The 25,787-nt window shown below is 45.1% G+C and overlaps 1 protein-coding gene and 1 pseudogene across 7 annotated transcripts in view; one reads left to right on the forward strand and one right to left on the reverse strand.

The window, feature by feature from the left end:
- Positions 1–25,787, reverse strand: part of PTPN4 (protein tyrosine phosphatase non-receptor type 4) — a 229,483-nt gene that overhangs the window by 140,496 nt on the left and 63,200 nt on the right. The window contains exon 2 of one of the 7 annotated variants that reach the window (XM_050917014.1): positions 4,879–5,064. The exons of the other annotated variants lie outside the window; for them this stretch is intronic. The gene's annotated coding sequence lies outside the window, so the exon portion shown is untranslated. The remainder of the gene's footprint in view (positions 1–4,878; positions 5,065–25,787) is intronic. 7 annotated transcript variants of the gene reach the window in all.
- The window catches only part of LOC127030379 (fibrinogen-like protein 1-like protein), a 76,476-nt pseudogene continuing 60,332 nt past the window's right edge, over positions 9,644–25,787 (forward strand).

The raw sequence follows: 25,787 nt of genomic DNA on the forward strand, positions 1-25,787 counted from the left end.
TCCAACATGAGAAGTTTAGCATTAACAGTTACATTTGGCAAAGTTATATGCAACAGGAAAAAAACCTTACAATGAAAAGTATTAGTCAACCTTAACTATAGGCACTGCTGCCAGCTCCGCCTATAATGATTATCCTTTATTGCTCTATCCTCTATTTGGCTTCAGCTGAATATTATTCCCTACTATTTTGCCAAATACTGCCGTACTGTAGGTATTCTAGTAATGCCTGGAAGGCCAACTAAGACTGGGGTTACATTGTTATAGGCCCTATACAAACACATCAAAAGATATTCTTTATCAAAGTAGCTTAGAGACAGTTACAAATTCAGTAAATTACTAGGACCAAATTCTATCTTTAGATACTCCCATATGTATCAATGGGTGATGCATGTAAACATTTTGTTTTGTGCTGTGTCAGGGTCGGGTGCAGCCTCACCACCAAGTCTATGTCCCAGCGGACAGGGGTGGACTGCAGGGTGATCCCCCATCTCTGTGCAGCTAGTGGCCTGTGCTCCCCACTGCCATGGTGGAGCCTCCACCACAATTGCCCTCCTAATGTACTGTCTGTAACAACTTCAACTCTAGTCTAACAACTATACAGTCACGTGATGAGTACTACTAAGCCATGGCACTCACTAAGGCACAAAACTGGCAAAGCAGTAGTTTCAAAGGGTATATTCAGGCGCTAAACTTTAGGCACATATTTAAGTGCTATGCTAGATCATAGCCTAACTTCACACCAAAAGATGTGCTGCCCTTTTGGGTATGTCTACACAGCAAAGAAAAATTTACAGCTGGCTATGCCAGCCAAATTCCAGCTCGCGGTGCTTGGGCTATTCCATTGCTGTGCAGACTTCTGGACTGGGGCTGCAACCCAGGCTCTGGGACCCTGCTGGATGAAAGGGACCCAGGGCTCTAGCTCTAGTTTGAGCCCAGAAGTCTGCACAACAACGAAACAGCCCCACAGCCTGAGCCCAACAAGCCTGAATCAGCTGGCACGAGCCACCCACAGGTTTTTCTTTACTATGCAGACATACCCTTAAAGCAGTGGTGGGCAACCTGTGGGCCACGAGACAATTTGTTTACATTGCCTGTCCACAGGCACCGCCACCTGCAGCTCCTAGTGGCCACGGTTCACTGTTCCCGGCCAATGGGAGCTGTGGGAAGCGGTGGCCAGCACATCCCTGAGGCCCGTGCCACTTCCTGCGGTTCCCATTGGCCAGGAACAGCGAACTACGGCCACTGGGAGCTGCAGGTGGCCATGTCTGCAGACGGTCAATGTAAACATACTGTCTTGCGGCCCGCCCCAGGACTACCCTGACAGACCACAGGCCGCCCAACACTGGCTTAAAGTCTTCTGTGCTTGACATACATGGAAATATTAGTATTGCCACCTGCTCTGTGGAGCCACAGAGATATGCTAATTGGCCTAGTAAGGAATCTATTTGTCAAAAACCATTTCCTGAATCTTATCGTCTGCACTGTTACAGACATACTTGCAGACAGGTATTTTGAAATATATTACCAAAGTAACTGAAAATGACATGATATGCAGAATTTTAAAATATTGTGCACAGAATTTTAATTTTTTTGGTGCAGAATTCTCTCAGAAGTAACCATTATACAAGGCACTGGTGAGACCTCATCTGGAATACTGTATGGAATTCTGGTCTACCATGCTTAAGAAAGACGAAGTCAAACTGGAACAGGTGCAGAGGACGACTACTAGGATGATCAGAGGAATAGAAAACCTACCTTATGAGAGGAGGCTCGAGCGTAAGTTGTTTAGCCTAACTAACCAAATGAAGGCTGAGAGGATATATGACTGCTTTCTATAAACACATCAGGGATTAACATCAGGGAGGGCCAGGAGTTATTTGAGTTAAATGCCAATGTTGACACCAGAATAAATGGATATAAACTGGCCCTCACCAAGTTTAGGCTTGAAATTAGATAAAGGTTTTTAACCATCAGAGGAATGAAGTTCTGAAACAGGCTTCCAAGGGGCGAAGGAGGGAGGAAGGAGAGAGAACTGGTTTCAAGACTGAGCTTGATTAATTAATGGAGGGAATGGTATGATGAGACTGCCTACAAGAGCATGTAGCCGACCTGCCACTGGTAATAGCAAATATACCCAATGACCAGTAACAAGACACAAGATGGGGAGGACTCTTAGTTACTACAGACAATTCTTTGCCAGGGGTCTTGCCGAAACGCTCAGGGTCCAACTGATCACCATATCTGGGGTTGGGAAGGAATTATCCTCCAGATCAGATAGGCAGAGATGGCGGGGAGGGGGCTCCTCTGCAGCATGGAGCATAGGTTCCTTGCTGGTTTAAACTAGAGTAAACGGTGGATTCTTTGTAAATTGAAGACTTTAAATCATTATTTGAGGACTTCAGTAACCCAGCCAGAGGTTATGCGTCTATTACAAGAGAGGGCAGGCAAGGTTCTGTGGCTTGCGGTGTGCAGGTGGTCAGACTAGATGACCATGGTGGTTCCTTCTAGCCTTGGGAGTCTATAAGTCAGAGTATCAGGTAATAAAACCAAAGCGAAATCCTTCAGTTATCCTGCTTATCAAAGGAAAAACTAAAACAACCACTTCCTTCCCATGCCCTCCCTTTGCACTGTGTCAAGGAATAACTACATCAACCTCCCTTCATCCATCCTATCCCACTGCAGTACAAAATAAACAAACAAAAAACCCTCCTCATGGTCACAAGAGCTCAGACCACAATACGCAAAAGGAAAATGATTATGTACTTCAACTAGTTAGGGTAAAACAGGAAACTGTTTAGTACCTAAAACAAAGCAAGGTAATAACTGTCTTTCAAGGACAATGAGAAACTGGTTATAGTAACACCCACAATTTTTCCAGAAGTCTAATGATAAGATTAATTTAAAAAAGGAAACATTTTAGAAACTATGCAGCTAGGGGAAAACTAACCTGGGTTGGCTATTAACACTATCAGCATCTTCAGATCAACACTGTTGGAAGCCGTAGGATCCTAAAGCCCAAGAGTATCTGCCAAAATTGGCAGCTTTAGCCCTAGCCATGGCATCTGTGGTATGAAGCCTGTAAAGCTAATACAACTAACTGAAAGCAGTCTGAATTGGAGAGAGAAACTGGCAAAATTAAGAAAAAGCTTTTATTATACTCGTAGCCAAGTTCAAATTTAAATTTGGCTGGTAGTAGAATGGAAGTATTAGGAGAAGGGAGAGAAAGATGATTGATTGTGTTCTGTTCAGAGCAGCTAAAGCCCAAGCCACATTAACTTCAAAGGATTTACACAGAGCAGATGCCATTTCTAGGACTGAAGTTGAAGGTTTCAGTAAAGACACTAAGGGATAGATTCTCAAAGTGATACACACAAGGATTTACCCATGAAAATTTCACTGTCATTCAAGCAAGTTAAGTGGCTAAATCCTCATCCACAACTTTGAAAATTTAAAGTAAGTCCTCAAAAGTCAGCCCTAAGGAAATAAGGCCTCCAATGTTGGTAAAGTCATTTTTAAGCAAATCAAAATGAACACAAACTATCCTCCCCCACCCAACAACTTATATTTTTTTTAAAACTCCAATTAAAAAAAATAACCACTTTTTAAAAATAAAACCAGACATCTCCACCAGGAGAGCTAACAGATGATAGGGTACACAATCAGTGAAAGATACCACTATTACTCAGGATGTGGTTCTTTGCTAGCAATATAAGAGGCCAAAGGGAGAGTATTTCCAATAGCTATGGGGTGCTGATCTCAACAGCTACACATGCTGTCATTGGTTATTCTCTTTATTATTAAATTACACTAGATCTATTTATATTGCTAGCTTTGTACATATCTAATTTATGAGTATGCTAATTTTATGAATTGCTAAACTGCAAACATATCTACTTGAACTGAATAAAAATAATTAACTGTACACATATTTCACACATACCAAGATTATTTTAAACTTATTTCCTGTTAATATCTATTTGTTCTCTTGTACGCTGAACTGATATTTGCAAAAGACATTCATTTTGTGAACAAGTACTGAGAGAAAAAACTTTTTTTCTTACTTTAATTACCAGGGTTTTACACAGAAAAATCATTTTTAAAACCTACAGGAGTTATTCTGTAATACTGAATGTAAATGCTTTCTTCTTTTCAGATTGAAATACACTCATAATATTTTAAAAGTCTTAGCAACATTAAATTAGCAGAAACAATGAGCAATGATTAATATAGTGAGAAAAGCCACAATGTTTTCTAACATGCCAACATAAACCCTCCAACAGAAACAACTAAAAACACAAATGAACATGTGGCAATAGTTTGAAAAATTCTCTTTAAAAATAAAATGTAAGATATCAAGAAAAGTCTCTTGGCCATAATGGTAACAGACACTAATATACAAACATAGGGAAAAAAACTAAAATCTGTGACTTAAATTGGAAGAATGAGAAAACATATATTAACATCAAAATAAAAAAAATAGTATGCCATACTATCTAAAGTGAACTAAATTCAAAACATGCAGAAAACTACATTTCGCATACTATGCATAGCTCTTCATTTCAGACTGTTCTGCTACTTATCACCAAATATGCAGTAGGTGATCAGGTTTTCTTGTCCTAATACAAACAATAAACAGGATTTAAAGACGATCAGGTAGATTTTCAATTCTTTTAACTGTCAAAATATGAATTATTATCTCCGTTACTAAAACTGTCATATTGAGTGGAATCATCTGAGTCACATTTTTCAGTTTTGAAATGAAAGTTTCTGAATTTTCATTAGCAGACGTGGATAACCAAGAATAATCCAGAGCTGAACACAAATGACACATCGTGCAAAAATTCAACTTGCATACTTGTTGTTTTTTCTTAAACTTACTTTTGTTTAGCAGTTTTATTTTAGTGTGAAAGAACACTCTCTGCAAATGACTTCCAGGTGTTGATGTTCAGCAAGAGAAAGTCATTTTTAATGGATGTGTCCCTTAATCACCTGGACTCAGTTACATTCAGTAGCAAGTTCAGTGTTTGTTGAAGAATGAAAGAAACATGATAGCGCTGTTAAATTCTACAATTAAAAATAAAAAATAAAAATGAGGGTTAGAAGTGAAACCAACTAAAATAAAAGGTATTGTAAAGAATGATCAAATACCATATGAAAGGTTAATAAGTGCTCAGACACTAACAAGCTACAGGCTACTGTACTATCATACCCATAAATTTCTTCATAGATTCATAGAGTCTAAGGCTAGAAGAGACCATTAGATCATCTAGTCTGACCTCCTGTGTAACATGGGCCCTTATATTTCACCTAGATATCCCTGTACTGAGCTCAATAACTGTGCATAGCTAACACATATCTTCCAGGACAGCATCCATGTCTTGATCTGAAGACATCAAGAGATGGGAATCCACCTCTTCCTAGAGTAGGTTGTTTCAACCATTAATCACTCCCTCTGTTTAAAAATCCATGATTTATTTCCCATTTGAATTTTGTCTTGTTTCAGATGCCAGACAATGCTTCTTGTTAGGTCTTTTTCAGGTAAATTAAAGAGCCTTTTAGTATCTAATATTTTCACCCTGTGAAGTTGACTATACAGTAATCAAGTCACCTCTCAATCTTCCTTTGGATAAAGAGATTGAATCCTTTAAGTATCTCACTGTAAGGCATTTTTCTCCAGCCCTTGAATAATTTCTGTCATTCTTCTGGGTGCAAGTTGTCAGGGATCAACTGATTTAAAAACGTTTCTCCTTAGTAGATATTGTTTAACATCCTCCTAATGGACTGGAAAATATTTAATCATCCTGTTTCTTTTCTCCAAGTACAGAACACAAATATTTGTTGAATACTTCTACTTTTCCTTCATGCTCATTAACAATTTTATCAGCTCTATTTAGGAATGGGATTATGCCACTGTTAAAATTCTTCTGTTCCTAATACTCTTAAACTCATCATCCTTAGCCCCGCCAGCCATGGATTTTTCCCTGATGCCTTTAGCTCTTCTTATCAATTTTCTATAGGTCACAGCAATCAATATAAATTAGGAATGATTTACTTTCCCCTTTTCCTATTTGTTATACAGCAGATCCTCGCTAGAACGCACGTCTTTATAGCGCGAATTTGGTTATAGTGCAGGACCGCGTGTGGATCCCAAATTTAATTACCTTCATTGGAATCCATGGTAACACAGTCCCCGCTACAACGTCGGACCGCGCATGGATCCAAAACCCCACATTCTAGTGGGGGTCAGGTGTATATTGCTTTTTTTATTTCTAATTGCTGCCTTCACTTTGCCACTGAACTAAAAAGGGCTTTTAGCCAAAGCTGTCCTTTGCCTTGAATTGAATTGCTTTTTGGCCATCTAACGAACTGTTCTTGAACTACCAATTTTCATTCACATTTTTCTTTAAGTTTTTCCTCCCAATCAATTTAGCTCATAATTTTCCTCAGCTGTGTGTGTGTGTGTGTGTGTGTGTGTGTGTGTGTGTGTGAGGGAGAGGGAGAGGGAGTTATTGCAGGTTGGGACTGTTCTCTATCCCTATTAAATGTAACCAGGTCACGATCAGTGGTCCCTAAGCAACCACAAACTTCCAGTGATTAAATTCAGACTTACCAGTCATGATTAGATCCAAAATGAAGTCACCTCATGTTGGGTGCAATACCATGTGTGTTAGAAAATATTAATTTTTAGAAACTCTAATAATGTTTTACTATCTGGCTGGCTGGTCTCTGTCTGAGGGGTTAGAGCAGATGCGGTTGTACCTCAGTGCTTGGCTGTAGACAATGGATAGTGTGATGTGTCCAGGATGGAAGCTGGAGGCATGAAGGTAGTCATAACGGTCGGTAGGTTTTCGGTATAGGGTGGTGTTAATGTGACCATCACTTATTTGCACCATGGTGTCTAGGAAGTGGACCTCCCGTGTAGATTGGTCCAGGCTGAGGTTGATGGTGGGGTGGAAGCTGTTGAAATCGTGGTGGAATTTTTCCAGAGTCTCCTTCCCGTGGGTCCAGATGATGAAGATGTCATCAATGTAGTGTAGGTAGAGATGTGTTGCTCATATCCATTCCAATTAGGTGTGCGCGCGGCGTGTGCACGTTCATCGGAGACTTTTTACCCTAGCAACACTCGGTGGGCCGGCAGGTCGCCCCCTGGAGTGGCGCCGGTATGGCACCTGATATATACCCCTGCCGGCCCATCCGCTCCTCAGTTCCTTCTTGCCGGCTACTCCGACAGTGGGGAAGGAGGGCAGGTGTGGAATGGATATGAGCAACACATCTCGAAGAACAACAGTTACAAAGGTGAGTAACTGTCTTTTCTTCTTCGAGTGCTTGCTCATATCCATTCCAATTAGGTGATTCCCAAGCCTTACCTAGGCGGTGGGGTCGGAGCGAGACGTTGCGGAACGTAAGACCGCTGAGCCGAAGGCAGCATCGTCTCTAGACTGTTGGACCAATGCGTAGTGCGATGCAAACGTATGGATGGAAGACCATGTGGCCACACGGCAGATGTCCTGTATGGGAACATGGGCCAGGAATGCGGCAGATGAGGCTTGAGCCCAGGTAGAATGGGCAGCGAGATGGCCCGACTGAGTATGAGCTAAGTCATAGCAAGCCCGAATACACCATGTAACCCAAGATGCAATACGCTGTGAGGAGATTGCCATGCCCTTCACACGTTCCGCCACCGCCACAAATAGCTGAGGTGAGTGTCGGAGGGGCTTAGTCCTCTCGATGTAGAAGGCAAGAGCTCTTCGGACATCCAGGGTATGGAGCTGTTGCTCTCGTCGCGATGAATGCAGCTTTGGACAAAAGACTGGCAGGAAGATGTCCTGGTTAACAAGAAAGGTGGCGACGACCTTAGGGAGGAATGCCGGGTGCGGTCGCAGCTGTATCTTATCCTTATGGAATACAGTATATGGAGGATCCACAGTCAGTGCACGAAGCTCCGAGACTCGTCTAGCCAAGGTGATAGCGACCAGGAAAGCCACCTTCCAGGACAGGTACAGCAGCGAGCATGTGGCCAAGGGCTCGAAAGGGGGCCCCATGAGCCTAGTTAAGACAAGGTTCAGGTCCCAGGTAGGGGTAGGCCGTTTGACCTGTGGTTATAGTCGCTCCAAGCCCTTGAGGAATCTTGAAACTATAGGGTGAGAAAAAACTGAACTGCCAGCTTCACCCGGATGGAAGGTGGATATAGCCACCAGATGTACTCGTAGAGAGGAGATCGCCAATCCCTGCTGTTTGAGAGATCACACGTAGTCCAGGATAGTGGGGACTAATGCAGAATGCGGAGAATGGCCGTGCTGGTTACACCAGTGGCAGAAGCGCTTCCATTTTGCAAGGTAGGTCGAGCGCATGGAGGGCTTCCTGCTACCCAGCAACACCTGCTGTACTGAGGCGGAACAGCGCAACTCCGACTGGTTTAACCAGACAGGATCCATGCAGTCAGATGAAGGGACTGCAGGTCCGGATGGTGCATCCTGCCGAAGTCTTGTGTGATCAGGTCCGGTCAAAGCAGCAGGGGAACTGGGTCTGCCAGGGACAGGTCGAGCAGCATGGTGTACCAGGGCTGCCTCGGCCAAGCCAGAGCGATCAGGATGAGGCGAGCTCTGTCCCTTCGGAGTTTGAACAGGACTCGGTGGACAAGAGGGAAGGGTGGAAAGGTGTAACAGAGGTGGCCCGTCCACGGGATCAGGAACGCGTCCGACAGGGAGCCCGGGGAGCGACCCTGTAGAGAGCAGAACACCTGGCATTTCCTGTTCATTCTGGATGCAAACAGGTCTATGTGGGGAAATCCCCACCTCCGGAAAATCGAATGGAGAACGTCCGGACGGATGGACCATTCGTGGGATAGGAAGGATCTGCTCAGGTGATCCGCGAGGGTGTTCCATACCCCTGGGAGAAAGGAGACCACTAGATGCATGGAGTGGGCTATACAAAAGTCCCACAGGCATATTGCTTCCTGACACAGAGGGGAGGACCGGGTCCCGCCCTGCTTGTTGATATAATACATGGTCGTTGCGTTGTCCGTGAACACCGCAACACAATGGCCGTGTAGATGGCGCTGAAATGCTTGGCATGCCAGTCGGACCGCTCTTAGCTCTTGCACATTGATGTGGAGCGTCAGTTCCCGGGGCGAACAGAGGCCTTGGGTGCGCAGGAGTCCTAGGTGGGCACCCCAGCCCAGCGAGGACGCGTCCGTTGTTTGTAGGGACACAGAGGGCTGGGGAGGATGAAACGGCAGGCCCGCACACACTCGGGATGACGTCTTCCACCAGTCGAGGGAGCCTAGAACATCCGGCGGAATCGTCAGGATTGTGTCTATGGCGTCCCTGCCTGGCCAATAGACCGCCGCGAGCCAGGTTTGCAGAGGGCGCATGCGCAGTCTTGCATGCCTCGTGACGAACGTGCATGCAGCCATGTGCCCCAGGAGAGCAAGGCAAGTACGAGCAGAAGTGGTTGGAAAGCTTTGCAGACTTTCGACAAGGGAGACTACGGCTTGAAACCGGTGCAGGGGTAAACTGGCTGTTGCAAGGTTGGAGTCCAGCATTGCCCTGATAAATTCTATCCCCTGCGTAGGCACCAGAGTGAACTTGTCCAAGCTGATGATCAAGCCTAGACTCACAAACAGCTCCCTGATGGCGGCGACATGGCCGAGCACCTACGCCTCCGAAGTCCCTCGGATAAGCCAGTCGTTGAGGTAAGGGAAGACGTGTATTCGATGACGGTGCAGGGAAGCAGCGACGACCGCCATACACTTGGTGAAGACCCGAGGGGCCGAGGAAAGACCAAAGGGAAGGACAGTAAACTAGTAGTGACCCTGATTTACCACAAAGCGCAGATACCTCCTGTGCGGGGGATAAATTGCAATGTGGAAATATGCATCCTTCATGTCGAGAGAGGTGTACCAATCTCCGGGATCCAGGGAAGGAATGATGGTTCCTAAGGATACCATGCGGAACTTGAACTTTTTGATGAACTTGTTCAGTCCTCGCAGGTCCAGGATGGGCCGGAGGCCCCCTTTTGACTTAGGGATTAAGAAATACCGTGAATAAAACCCCTTGCCCCTTAACACCTCTGGCACCTCCTCTATAGCTCCGATCAAGAGGAGCTTGCAAACCTCCTGGATGATGAGTTGCTCGTGAGAGGGGTCCCTGAAGAGGGACGAGGAGGGGGGTTGGGGGGGGGAGAAATAAACTGAAGACGGTATCCAAGCTCCACCATGCATAGGACCCAACGATCCGAGGTCAGCTGGGACCACGCCGGGAGGAAAGGTGAGAGGCGGTTGTAAAAATGAAGAGGATCCAGGGAGGGAACTGGTACACTGCTCTTGGGCGCACCCTCAAAAGTTTGCTTTAGGTCCCTGCGGTGGTTTGGTGGGACCAGAATTGTTGCCCCCTTGAGGTCCAGACTGACGTCTGCGGGTCGTGCGGCCTCGTGGCCGGGCAAGATCCTGTCTTGGTCAAGGCGGAGGATAAGGGCGCTGAGGTTGTGAGCGGAAGGACCGTCTCTGAGTCTGGGGTGTATGCATTCCCAGCGAACGCATGATAACCCGGTTGTCCTTCAGACTCTGTAGTCTGTGATCTGTCTTCTGTGAGAATAGACCTTGCCCGTCGAATGGCAAGTCTTGGATGGTATATTGTAGCTCAGGCGGTAGGCCGGATGCTTGTAACCAAGATATGCGACGCATGGCTATGCCAGATGCGAGCGTTCTGGCTGCCGAATCGGCGGCATCTAAGGAGGCTTGCAGTGTGGTTCTGGCGACCCTCTTCCCCTCCTCTAGGAGAGCTGAAAACTCCTGACGTGAGTCCTGGGGAACCAACTCGGTAAACTTGCTGACACCTTCCCAGGTGTTGTAGCTGTATCGGCTTAAGAGGGCCTGCTGGTTCGCCACACGGAGGTGAAGGACTCCCGCACAGTAGATTTTCCAGCCCAGCAAATCCATGCATCTGGCCTCCCTAGATTTTGGCGCGGGAGCTTGCTGGCCGTGGCGCTCCCGTTCGTTGATTGATTGTACCACCAACGAGCAGGGGACGGGGTGCACGTAGAGGTACTCATACCCCTTGGACGGCACCATGTACTTTTGTTCCACTCCCGTGGCTGTGGGTGGGATGGAAGCCGGGGACTGCCAGATGGTGTCTGCCTTGGCTTGGATCGATTTGATGAAGGGGAGGGCCACCCTGGTCGGTGCTTCCGCGGATAATATGATAACCACCGGGTCCTCCACTTCAGGAACTTCCTCTACGGGAAGATTTATATTCTGGGCAACACGGCGCAGAAGGTCCTGATGCACTCGGAGATCAATTGGCGGGGGCCCCGATGATGATGCGCCCGCTACCGCCTCATCCGGGAAAGAGGAGGATGACAATCCAGGGAGAGTGGTTCTTGCACTGAAGCCTCGTCCTGGGGGACCTCCGTTTCTGGAACGTCATGCTGCACAAAGGGATGCGCAGGGTCTTCCTCCGTACCAGAGGGGGGAGGCCGGCTGACTGTGGCCTCTGGTGAACGGTGCTCCGAGTGGTTGGAGCGTGCTGGGCCCATAGGCTCGCCCTGGGCATGGTGATGGGCCCAAGGCGTCCAAAAGGACCATTGAGGTGGTCCATGGTCCGCGTGGGCCTGTGCATCTGAACCCCCGTAGGAGGCACTGTCTGCGTGTGAGGAGGCGGATGGGTGACGCGATGGCCACAGAGGAGCTGATGTTGACTGGGCCAGGTCTCTGCGCCCATAGAACTTGTCTCTACGCGGTACCGGTGAGCGATACCGGGAACCGTGGCGGTATCTGGAGCGGGACCGGGACCTGCTACCAGCGCGGTGCCGGGAGGTCGACCGGTGCCTTATATCGTCGCGCCGGGATCGGCTGCGGTAAGTACGTCGGTGCCGTGATCTGGACCGGTGCCGAGAGTACCATGACGGCGACTGGGATCTCGAGCGGTGCCGCGAGTACGATCAGTGCCGTGGAGAACGGTACCGGGACTGCGAGCGGCGCCGGGATCTTGAACGATGACGAGGCCGAGAGTGATCTCGGGATCTGGAGCAGGACCGATGGTGTTCAGTGGTGCCCAGTGAACGTGGTCGCACCATGGTGGGCTTGCCCAGGGACTGAATAACCCGCACCGGCGGTGCCAGGGGTTGGGGCAATTCGGGCTCTGTCAGAGCGATGAGGGCGCGACGAGCTCAACCACAGTGCGTGCTGGAGAGCTGGTAGGCACCGGACTCAATGACTCTTGTGAAGCTGGAATCGACGGTGCAGAGACAAGCGGTGCCGCGGCAGATGACGGTGCCAGGCGGTCCGTCTTGAAAGTATGCTCCGACTGCGGCGTAACTGTAGTTGCCGCAGGAGCCTTGTGCTTCTTGCTCCTCAGGGAGAGAGAGCGGTGCCGGCTGGAGTGCTGGGCCGGTGAAGGGTGGGGGAGCGGAGCCTTTATCGGTGCCGGGCGGTCCGCTGCGGAAGAGACGCTTGGTCCCGGTGCCGGAGTCGGTGCCGAGGATGGAGGAGCCAAAGCTGCCTCTATCAAAAGCTGTTTTAGGCGAATGTCCCGTTCCCTCTTTGTCCGGGGCTTGAAAGCCTTGCAGATCCGGCACTTGTCCGCAAGGTGGGATTTGCCTAGGCACCTCAGACAGGAATCATGCGGATCTCCTGTGGGCATCGGCCGATGACAGGGCGCACAAGGCTTGAAACCCGGTGAACCAGGCATGGGCCCCGGTACCGGGGGAGGAGAAGGGGCGAGCCCCTGATCCTCTTTAACTATATACACAACTATAAAAACTAACTTTAAATACTAACTAGAACTACAGTAAAAGAACTATATACACAATACTATACAAAAGAGTGAATCGCTAGGGAGGTGGAGAACAGCTAAGCCGTGCTCCACTGTTCCAACGACCGACCCGGGTGGTAAGAAGGACTTGAGGAGCGGACGGGCCGGCAGGGGTATATATCAGGCGCCATACCGGCGCCACTCCAGGGGGCGACCTGCAGGCCCACCGAGAGTTGCTAGGGTAAAAAGTCTCCGACGAACGTGCACGCGGCGTGCGCACACATAATTGGAATGGACATGAGCAAGCACTCGAAGAAGAATCCTGATTTTCAACCCTCATCTTGAAATTTTGCACACTATATTTTAACCCATCTTTTCTTTTTAATCTGGGAAGTCTGGATTAAAAAAAATGAGAAAAGGAGAACAAGTAGTTTGTACACGTACCCGAAGTCCTCCTCCCCCTTTTTTTCTTTTTTGGGTGGGGGTGAGTGTTTGGCCTAGAAACTCCAAATTTACTTCTTGGCTTTGCTGAGAAAATCCTTTTGATATTTTGACAGAGGTGAACAGTGGAAAAATTATAAAGATTATAGAGAGAAGCTTTGTAATACAAGTTCCATACTAAGGTAGAGAGGAAAGGTATTAGCTACATCAGTGGTTCTCAATCAGGGGTACATATATCCAAGAGGTGTTCCAGGGGGGTACTCAACTCATCTAGATCAGAGCTACTCACCCTGGGAGTTGCAGCTCCCAGGAGGGTCACAGCATGGGTTTAGGAGGATACAGAGTGCAGGGCCTGCATTATGGGGTGGCAAGCAGGGCAACTGCCTAAGGTCCCCACACCACAGGGGGCCCTGCAAAGCTAAACTACATGCTACAATCCTGATACCTGGGCTTCAGACAAGGCTCACAAATTAAGAACAAGCTTAAGTATCACACCGAAATGTAAGTTTATATTCCAATCAATTTATTTTATAATTATACAGTAAAAATTGAGAAAGTAAGCAATTTATTAGTGTGCTGTGACATTTTTATGTCCGATTTTATAAAGTAGTTTTTAAGTGTGATGAGACTTGGGGTACACAAGACAAATGAGACCACTGAGCTAAATGTCATTACTGCATGGATACAGACAGAAAGCACAGGAAGGCTGAGGGAGGGGCTGAGGAAGTGTTTACCCTCTCCAAGACTAGCCCAGGCACCAAGGAGGAACTGGAACCAATTTGCTGTACTGCTTAAAAGAAACTAATTTATTCAAGTCTTGCTTGTCTTATACTTCTCTCATGTTTCTTGAAGTCTGGAGGTGATGAGGAGGCAATACAAGATTAGGGAGGGTGAGGGTTTGGGGGAGTGAGATGTCAAGGGGCCCTTAAGTGAAGAGGGGAGTGGGTTTTGGAAGTGTGTATCAGCAAAGCCCTTCTTTGATAGGCTTCATTGTACAGTCCTTGTTAGTTCCAGCAGACATCTCAGGTGGTAGGCAGGAGTTTTATCATGACTAGCAGACCCTTGGTCCTCTCCCCCAGGTTTATAGCTTTGGCACAAGGCAGGAATCTTTTGTCTCTCTGGGTCCTCAACCCTCCTTCTAAATGGAAAAGTAACCAATTTAAGATGGATTTCATTATCAGTGAAGATGGTTACATGTCACTGTAAGACCCCTAGTCTCCATTCTTCCTGGGTCGGCCCACACATACACAAGCGATGGTCACATAAACACCACCCTATACCGGAAACCTACTGACTGCTATACTTACCTACATGCCACCAGTTTCCATCCAGGACACACCACACGATCCACTGTCTACAGCCAAGTTCTAAGATACAACCGCATTTGCTCCCATCCCTCAGACAGAGATAAACACCTACAAGATCTCTATCAAGCACTCTTAAAACTACAATACCCACCTGCTGAAGTGAAAAAACAGATTGACAGAGCCAGAAGAGTACCCAAAAGCCACATACTACAGGACAGGCCCAACAAAGAAAATAACAGAACGCCACTAGCCATCACCTACAGTTCCCAACTAAAACCTCTCCAGCGCATAATCAAAGATCTACAACCTATCCTTAAAGATGATCCCTCACTCTCACAGTTCTTGGGAGACAGGCCAGTCCTCGCTTATAGACAGCCTCCCAACCTGAAGCAAATACTCACCAGCAACCGCACACCATACAACATAAACACTAACCCAGGAACCTATCCTTGCAACAAAGCCTGATGCCAGCTCTGTCCACATATTTATTCAAGTGACACCATCCTAGAACTTAATCACATCAGCCACACCATCAGGGGCTCGTTCACCTGCACATCTACCAATGTGATATATGCCATGTGCCAGCAATGCCCCTCTGCCATATACACTGGCCAAACCAGACAATCTCTATGCAAAAGAATAAATGGACACAAATCTGACATCAGGAATCATAACATTCAAAAACCAGTGGGAGAACACTTCAACCTCTCTAACCACTCAGTGACAGACTTGAAGGTGGCAATTTTGCAACAAAAAAACTTCAAAAACAGACTCCAAAGAGAGACTGCTAAACTTGAATTAACATGCAAATTAGACACAATTAACTTAGGTTTGAACAGAGACTGGGAATGGTTGGGTCATTACACTAATTGAATCTATTTTCCAGGTTAAGTTCTCCTCACATCTTCTATGGGTCATCTCGATTATCACTTGAAAGGTTTTTTTCTCTCCTGCTGACGACAGCTCATCTCAATTGATCGGCCTCTTACAGTTGGCATGGCTATTTCCACCTTTTCATGTTTTCTGTATATATAAATATCTTCTGTGTGTTCCATTCTATGCATCCGAAGAATTGGGCTGGAGCCCACAAAAGCTTATGCTCAAATAAATTTGTTAGTCTCTATGGTGCCACAAGTACTCCTGTTCTTTTTGCACATACACAGGAAGGCTTCCAGGTAAATAAAACCATTTACAACCAATTGCCCTAGTCAATGGAAGCCATCAAGATTCTAAACCACCATTAATGGCCCACACTTTGCATAATTACAATAGGACCTCAGAGTTATACTTCATATCTCTAGCTTCAGATACAAGAATGATACATGCATACAAATAGGAGGAATATATTCAGTAGGTTATAACCTTTGTTATGATACCTTACAAAAGACCTTTTGTATAAAGCATATTCCAGTTACATCATATTCACACTCATATGCATATTTACATAAAGCATATGGAATGCAAGGCCACACTCTCTGGGTATGTCTACACAGCAACGAAAAACCCATGACTGGCCCGTTCCAGCCGACTTGGGCTTGTGGGTCTCAGACTGCAGGACTGTTTCATTGCTGTGTAGACTTCCAACCTCAGGCTGGAGCTCAAGCTCTGGAACACTCGCACCTCACAGGGTGTTAGAGGAAGTCTACACAGCAATGAAACAGGCCCACAGGCCAGTAATAGGTTTTTCTTTGCTGTGTAGACATATCCTCAGAACAGGACTCCACTTTAGCAACTTATCTACCACAGGGAGAGTGGGGGGAGGCAGAGACGGAAAAAAAAAAAAGATAGACCGAAGAGCCAGCAATGCTAAAATTAACACTGGACAATATGTATGCACTCCATAACAGCAAATTTCTACCAGAGAATTTCATTCTAAAGATTAATTAAATAAAAGATTAGAAACTCTCAAGACAGTTGCAAGCAATTAAAATATTCACTGTTAGTTACTAGCATAAGCACGGCTTTTTTCCCAACCTATAATTACATACAGTCTTTTTTTATAATTAGAGGTAGAAGACATATGTAGCTTATTAAAACCATGCAACTTCTCTCAGGCTTTTCACAAAATTCATGGATTTTGAAAATTACAAAGAAGGTATAAATAATGCACTTCGGTGTGTTGGAAATCCAAGCACAATCTTCATATTATAGGAAGACTTACAGATATGAAAGTGCTCCATAAGACAGACTGAAAATTGTACTTGCAAGAGATTACACTGAAAAAGAAACTGTCTCCCCATTAAAACCTGCATCTTTGCTACCATTTAGACAGGCAGTAGACATTTACAGTACTGATAGTTACGTTATTACTTCACAAAAGATGCAGTTATTCTACCGCTACAATAGATTAAATCAAGAACTTTCACCAGATCCAGTGCGATATTCTTCGAGACATAGTGCTCATGTCTATTCCATTGTAGGCATGTGCGCTCGCCACATGCACTGGTGCCGGAAGTTTTTACCTCAGTGGTATCCATAGGGGACTGGCTCTGGCGCCCTCTGGAATGGCATGCATGTGCCACAGTATAAGAGATGCTGCCAGCTGCCCCCCACTCTAGGTTCCTTCTTGCCGGAAACTCCAACAGTGGGGAAGGAGGGTGGGTCATGGAATGGACATGATCAACACATCTCAAAGAACACCAGTTATGAAAAAAGTAGCTGTCTTTTCTTCTTTGAGAGCTTCCTCATACCTATTCCATTATAGGTGACTCCCAACCAGTGCCATCGGAGGTGGGTACGAGTTCATGCACATGTTGACTGCAACACAGCTCTGCCAAATCCAGCATCATCTCTGGCTTGCTGGGTGATGGTGTCATGCATCGTGAACATGCGTATCGAAAACCACACCTGATGAAGTGGGTTCTAGCCCAAGAAAGCTTATGCCCAAATAAATTTGTTAGTCTCTAAGATGCCACAAGGACTCCTCGTTGTTTTTGCTGATACAGACTAACAAGGCAACCACTCTGAAACCTGAAAGCCACATCACGGCCCTGCAGATGCCCTGGATAGGAACATTTGCCAGGAAAGCCGCCGAGGACATTTGAGCCACGAGCACGCTCCCCTTTAGCTGTTGACATAGAACACTGAGGCCGTATTGTTCGTCATACACCTGTACTACTCGACTGGAGAAGTGTGTAAGAAAGACCCCACATGCCAGGCGGATGGCCTTGAACTCTCTGACGTTTTTATGCAGTGCAATTCCTCTGGAGACCATGTCCCAAGTCCGCAGCATACCAAGCTGTGCTCCCCAACCGAGGTCTGAGGCATCATTTATCAGGAAGAGCTGTACCAGGGGAAAGAATTGTGCCCAGGTCTGGAAGGTGTCCAGTCTGAGGAAAAAATTTACCGAAGCATCTATGAGGGTGAGATTATCTGTATTAAGTTTGATTAGACATAGATTCATGTGTTTTATTTTATTTTGCTTGGTGACTTACTTTGTTCTGTCTGTTACTACTTGGAACCACTTAAATCCTACTTTCTGTGTCTAATAAAATCACTTTTCACTTATTAATTAACTCAGAGTATGTATTAATACCTGGGGGAGCAAACAACTGTGCATCTCTCTCTATCAGTGTTATAGAGGGCGAACAATTTATGAGTTTCCCCTGCACAAGCTTTACACAGGGTAAAACGGATTTATTGGGGTTTAGACCCCATTGGGGATTGGGCATCTGAGTGCTAAAGAAAGCACACTTCTGTGAGCTGTTTTCAGGTAAACTTACAGCTCTGGGGCAGGTAATTCAGACGGGAGCGTCTGGCTCAGCAAGACAGGGTGCTGCAGTCCTGAGCTGCAGGAAAAACAGGAGCAGAGGTAGTCTTGGCACACAGGGGGTTTCTGTGCTCCAACCCGTCCAAGGTGTTCACAAGGCACTGTTGTAGCTGGCATTGCAAGATATTTACTTGCTAGATGCGCTAAAGATTCATATGTCCCTTCATGCTTCAACCACCATTCCAAAAGACATGCATCCATGTTAATGAGGGATTCTGCTCAATAGCAATCCAAAGCAATGCAGACCGACACGTTTACTTTCATCATCTGAGTCAGATGCCATCAGCAGAAGATTGATTTTCTTTTTTTGGTGGTTTGGGTTCTGTAGTTTCCACATCGGAGTGTTGCTCTTTTAAGACTTCTGAAAGCACGTTCCACACCTCATCCATCTCAGGGTATGTCTACACTACGGGATTATTCCAATTTTACATAAACCGGTTTTGTAAAACAGATTGTATAAAGTCGAGTGCGCGCGGCCACACTAAGCACACTAATTCAGCGGTGTGCATCCTGTACCGAGGCAAGCATCGATTTCTGGAGCGTTGCACTGTGGGTAGCTATCCCGTAGCTATCCCATAGTTCCCGCAGTCTCCCCCATCCATTGGAATTCTGGGTTGAGATCCCAATGCATGATGGTGCAAAAACAGTGTTGCGGGTGATTCTGGGTAAATGTCGTCACTCATTCCTTCCTCCATGAAAGCAATGGCAAACAATCATTTTGCGCCCTTTTTCCCTGGATTGCACTGGCAGACGCCATAGCATGGCAACCATGGAGCCCGTTTTGCCTTTTGTCACTGTCACCGTATGTGTACTGGATGCCGCTGACAGAGGCGGTAATGCAGTGCTACACAGCAGCATTCATTTGCCATTGCAAGGTAGCAGAGATGGTTACCAGTCATTCTGTACCGTCTGCTGTGCCACTGTAAATTGGCAATGAGATGACGGTTATCAGTCATTCTGTATCGTCTGCTGCTGTCATGGGTGCTCCTGGCTGGCCTTAGCTGAGGTCGGCCAGGGTCGCAAAAACAAAAATGGGAATGACTCCCCGAGTCAATCCCTCCTTTATGATTTATCTAAAAATAGAGTCAGTCCTTCCTAGAATATGGGGCAAGTGTACAAGAGAACCAGTATATCAGAGAACCAGAGAGCACAGCCGCTCCGTGTCAGATCCCGCAGAAATGATGAGCTGCATGCCATTCACTGGGGGGGTGCCCCTGCAACAACCCCACCTGTTGATTCCCTTCTCCTCCAACCTTTCTGGGCTACCGTGGCAGTGTCTCCCATTTGTGTGATGAAGTAATAAAGAATGCAGGAATAAGAAACACTGACTTTTTAGTGAGATAAAATGAGGGGGAGGCAGCCTCCAGCTGCTATGGTAGTCCAGAAAGGACATTAAATGGTGGATGCTGCTATGATAGTCCAGGCAGTACAGAATCTTTTCTTTAGACATGAAAGGGGGGGGCTGATGGAACTCAGCCCCCAGTTGCTATGATGAGGACAGTTACTAGCCATTCTGTACCATCTACCGGGAATGACCAGAGTCGTTCTTATTTTTACTCAGGCACCCCCAGCTGACCTCACCTGAGGCCAGGCAGGAGCACTCACGGGCTGACGATGATGATGGATAGCAGTTATATTGTACTGCCTGCCACCAAGGAGGGGAGGGGAGAGGATGCTGCTATTCATTGCCGCAGCACCATGTCTACCAGCAGCATGCAGTAGACATAAGGTGACATATAAAGAAGTCAAGAAACGATTTTTTTTCCCTTTTCTTTCAAGGGGGGGAGAGGGGGGGTAAACTGACGACATATACCCTGAAACACCCTGGACAATGTGTTTGACCCTACAGGCATTGGGAGCTCAGCCAAGAATGCAAATGCTTTTCGGAGACTGCAGGGACTGTGGGATAGCTTGAGTCCTCAGTACCCTCTCCCTCCCTCCATGAGCGTCCATTTGATTCGTTGGCTTTCCGTTATGCTTGTCACACACCACTGTGCTGTGGCCTCTGTCTATCATAGCCTGGAGATTTTTTCAAATGTTTTCTCATTTCGTCTTCTGTAATGGAGCTGTGATAGAACAGATTTGTCTCCCCATACAGCGATCAGATCCAGTATCTCCTGTACGGTCCATGCTGGAGCTCTTTTTGGATTTGGGACTGCATCGCCACCCGTGCTGATCAGAGCTCCACGCTGGGCAAACAGGAAATGAAATTCAAAAGTTTGCGGGGCTTTTCCTGTTTACCTGGCCAGTACATTCGAGTTCGGATTGCTGTCCACAGCATTCACAATGGTGCACTGTGGGATACCGCCCGGAGGCCAATACCGTCGATTTGCGGCCACACTGACCTAATCCGATATGGTAATACCGATTTCAGCGCTACTCCTCTCGTCGGGGAGAAGTACAGAAACTGGTTTAAAGAGCCCTTTATATCGATATAAAGGGCCCCATTGTGTGGACGGGTGCAGCGTTAAATCGGTTTAACGCTGCTAAAATTGGTTTAAACGCATAGTGTAGACCAGGCCTCAGACGGAAAGCACTTCAAGAGTTTTAAACCTTGGGTCAAGGGCTGTAGCTATTTTTAGCAATCTCACATTGGTACCTTCTTTGTGTTTTGTAAAATCTGCAGTGACAGTGTTCTTAAAACAAACAAGACGCATTGAGTCATCCAAGACTGTAATAACATGAAATATATAGCAGAATGCAGGTGAAAGAGCAAAAGACATACAATTATCCCTCAAGAAGGTCAGTCACAAATTTAATTAACGCTTTTTTTTTTTTAAACGAGTGTCATCAGCATGGAAGCATGTCCTCTGTAATTGTGGCCAGAGCATGAAGGGGCATATGAATGTGTAGCATTTCTGGCATGTAAATACCTTGCAACTCCGGCTAAAGAAGTGCCATGCAAACGCCTGTTCTCACCTTCGAGTGTCATAGTAAATAAGAACCAGTTAGCAGTATCTCCTGTAAATGTAAACAAACTTGTTTGTCTTAACAATTGGCTGAACAAGAAGTAGGATTTCTAGGCTCTAAAGCTTTACGTTGTTTTGTTTTTGAGTGCAGTTATGTAACAAAAAAAATCTACATTTGTAAGTTAAACTTTCACCATAAAAAGACTGCACTACAGTACTTGTATAAGATGAATTGAAAAATACTATTTCTTGTTTATCATTTTTACAGTGCAAATATTCATAATAAAAATAATATAAAGTGAGCACTGAACACTTTGTATTCTATGCTGTAATTGAAATCAATGTATTTGAAAATGTAGAAAAATATCAAAAATATTTAGTAAATTTCAATTGGAATTCTATTGTTTAACAGTACAATTAAAACTGAGATTAATTGTGATTAATACTTTAAATCACAATTACTTTTAAGTTAATCGTGTGAGTTAACTGCAATTAATCAATAACCCTAATATTAAGACAAATCCGAAAATAAACTAAATACAAATTCTTGCCTTCAGGCACTAACCATCTTCTCCTGCTCCTACATCTAAATAGAAATATACTATAAAATCAAAGGTTAATACTGTAGAGTTAATGAGCTATTTCTGCTTTAACTTACAAGTTTATAACACATCCACAAACATTCTATTTAGGCTCCACAAACTCAATTAAGAAAAACATGTCACCCAACAGGACTGCATTCATCCCTTCATTAATTTCACTTTCTAAGATTTTTATCTTCAGTAGAAAATCACTAGCAATTCTGCCTTATTACAAAATTATAGGGTGCTACATAAAACTCAAATACAGAAAGGTTCATTTTGACCTCTGAAGATAGGGAGTGAGACAGTAGAAAGCTAGGGGCCACAGAAATAAATGGCCAATCATCACAGACTATCTGGCTTACCAACTCAGCATATAGTGCCTTCATCTCAAGTGGGACTACCTTAACAGCAACTCTGCTGATCTCAGCTGTTTAGGCAGGTTACAAGAAATGGGATGGTTTTTGATATAACTAAGTTTCGGCCCATTAAGGCCTTGAAAATTCAGCACATTTTTTGAAACAGATCTACAAGTGGATGGAAAGACAGTGTACAATATACCAACATAAGGTACACTCAGCAGCATGCATTACTTGACCAGTGGACTACTACACCTCTATCCTGATATAACACTGTCCTCGGGAGCCAAAAAATCTTACTGTGTTATAGGTGAAACCATGTTATATTGAACTTGCTTTGATCTGCTGGAGTGCGCAGCCCCGCCCCCGCACAGCTGCGTTACCGCGTTATATCTGAATTCATGTTATACTGTGTTGCGTTAGATCAGGGTAGAGGTGTAGATGTTAAATTAGTTGGTTTCTGTGTCATTTTGACAAAGAGTTACAGGTACAACATATTCTAATAGCCCAACAGGATGAAGGACAAAAGACACAGAACACTATGTCTGAGTGTACATCAAGCAAGAAAGGACACTATTCTAAACAGTAACTTTCTGATCATTGCTGCTATTCTGGTATCTAGGGACAGTAATGCGTCCAGACAATTTAGAAACTGCATATTAACTTAAAAATCAGAGAGCAGTGGCTTTCAAAGGAAGATGAGGTCAGAGCTTCTGACAGTTCCTCAAAGTACTTCTTTTATCCTATCATGATTTCTGTCTTATACAGATTGAACTTGAGCCAGCTGCTTTTTATCGAGGTACTTAATTTATTTAGGCATTCAGACAGTTAAATTATGGTATCATCTGCATTACAGTCGAAAGTTAACATACTGTTGCCACTGCAACCTTAGGCATCTCAAAATTTCACCCCATGTTCAACATTTGTGGGAAAAAGGATAAATATAGGGGGAAGGATATGTATGCGGTAACATGCATGTATGCAGTAGCATAAAATCCCTCCTTGGCAGCAGTACTGGATTGCCTTACCTGTAAGGGCTTACCCAGTTCAGACAACCTAGTTCGCACCTGACCAGAAGGACCAATGAGGAAAGAAGATACTTTCAAATCTAGGGAGGGAAGGATTTGTTTGTTGTTCCCTCTCCGGATGGAGGGAGAAGCCAAGCAGGTCCAATATCTCCTGAAAATATATCTGGAATAGAATAATCCATCTAAAACCACAGAAATTGTAAGTAGGACAAGGAAATGCATTAGGTTATCTTTTGTTTGGCTTGTGAATTTTCCTGCAACTGTGCAGCTGAGCCCATAGGGGAATCCTCTGTGTTTTAAATCTTTTTATTACCCTGTAAAGTTACCTTCCATCCTGATTTTGCAGGTGTGATTCTTTTTTTTTTATAAAGTTCTTCTTTTAAGAATCTGATTGATTTCAGTGTCCTGAAGACAAAGGGTCTGGTCTGTGCTCGCACTGTTAAGCCAACTGGTTTGTATATTATTCTCAAGACTCTCCAGGAAAGGGGGTTAAGGGGTTTGGAGGGATAGTGATTCCAAGTGACCCCTCTCTGAATTTTTGTGTAAATCATCTGGTGGTGGCAGCAACACCGTCCAAGGACAAGGAAGGGAATTTGTGCCTTGGGGAAGTTTTAACCTAAGCTGGTAGAATATAAGCTTAGGGGGTCTTTCATGTAGGTCCTCACATCTGCACCCCCAAGTTCAGGGGGATGGGGAACCCTGACAGCACTACAGGTGTAAATGAGGAAGGGCGAGGTGCACTGAGATTTTCTTAGTAAAAAGATGCTTTGGCCTCCCACTATGCCATTAGCAGAGGCTGAATCTTCAGTTCATGACTTCTTAGTAGTTGCCTTGATGCCAAGTTTGTCACAGACAAAGAAACAATAAATGGCAGCAAAACAAGATGAAATGCCTTCTACATCTATGGCTTTGTTGAGGGAACTCAGTTCCACGGAAAGATGAAGTCATTACACTAATCATGTCATTCCCATACTCTTGAGGTTCATGGAATTCATGCACATCTAGAGCCTAAGTATGATGGTGATGGGTACAAGAGTAACAAAGATTTATTTATTTTTCTATTTTCTTATAACTTTGGTGTACTGTGTGTGATTTTATGGTATATTTCTAATTATGATGACATGGAAGTAAGAACAGATGGTTAGTGGTTGAAGGAAAAGATTGTGTTGAACTGTAACTTTCTTATTTTCTGACTCTTTGCACAGTTAGTGCTCTATTCAGTCTTCCTTGGTGCCAAAGAATAGGAAATAAAATATCCAGTATTCCAGAAACTCTCATTTGGAGAAAACGCTCACACATGAGCACAAGTCAATGGCTCAGATTCTCCACAGCTTACTTTATTAAAAACAATTGTTTATAAAATGACAATCAAAATAAATCTTCAAACTTAAAGGCCCAACAACAGATCCTCTTACATACTAAGAATTATTCAAACACTTACCATATCTATTAATGTCGTCCATAAATCTATCAAAAGCAAATTAATGTCTTATACCATGCCCTAAAACTGACCAACTTCTGTGTCTGGTGGACACAGGAGGCAACATCCCCAAGATCATGAGCCATATACTGAAAAATCCCTTCTCTCAGGCCCAGGAAATATAATTCAAGAACACAAGAGTAAGTGACCCAACAAGTACCCAGATACTATAGTGATGGTTGCCTATAACAGTTGTCATGTCCCATCATGCCTGAGTTTGTGCCATATAAGATGCCACACAACTGTTTCAACTAGTCTCTCTCCTTATGGGGTCTAGTATATTGGTATGGTTAAACAAAAACAATTCCCCCTTCACCCTTGGATCTGGGCTTCCCAGGTCTTTTCTAGCCTTTTGCCTGGAATTTATAATCATCCTTTTATCAGAGATTCTCACTAGGATCTTGCTTCTGGGCTCATACTCCAGGCTACTTAGGCACAGGGAGCTCTGCCAGTCTCCAACTCTGGATCCTTGGCCGCTACACTGCTCCCCAGGCAACTATCCTTCTGTCAATTTCTGTGGAGAACCTCATTCCAGGTCTTTCCCAGTCCTGAGTTTCTCCTAGACTGAACCAATAATCCTGCTTTAAATCCCAAATAACTGACAACATTTTCCTCAGTCACATGCCCTTTTCCTTCATTTGCTTCATCTGGAGACTATCCATGCAAAACTCAGCCTTACGGGGTTATGCCCTTCTCAAAGTTGTGTTGAGATAGCATTTGAGCTTGCAGGAGCAGTACCTTGTTACGTGCCAATACAAAAACCTAAAATGTTAATGTCCAAAATGGATGATTTGGGCAACAGTTGATCTCACACATAGCTAGGTCCCATACCAATTATGACCTTATAAACTCAACAACACCCTGAATTGCTCTCTGAAGCATATACGTAATCAGTATAGACCACAGGTGTCAATCACATGGCAGCTCACCTATGTGAAAGAAACCCTTGCATTCTGCACTAATTGAAGATGGGTGCTTTCCAAGGGAAACCCCAAGTAGAGTACAGTTATCTAACAATGAGGTTACATTTTCCTGGTTCAGTGTGGAAAGTTCAAAAGGTGAATTATATGAGGGGTTCTCAACCTTTTTCTTACTGAGCCCTCACACACCCCCACCCCTACCCCCACATGCTATAAAAACTCTATAGCCAACTGGTTTTCT

Source organism: Gopherus flavomarginatus, chromosome 10 (assembly GCF_025201925.1).
Source record: "Gopherus flavomarginatus isolate rGopFla2 chromosome 10, rGopFla2.mat.asm, whole genome shotgun sequence".
Lineage (NCBI taxonomy): Eukaryota > Metazoa > Chordata > Testudines > Testudinidae > Gopherus > Gopherus flavomarginatus.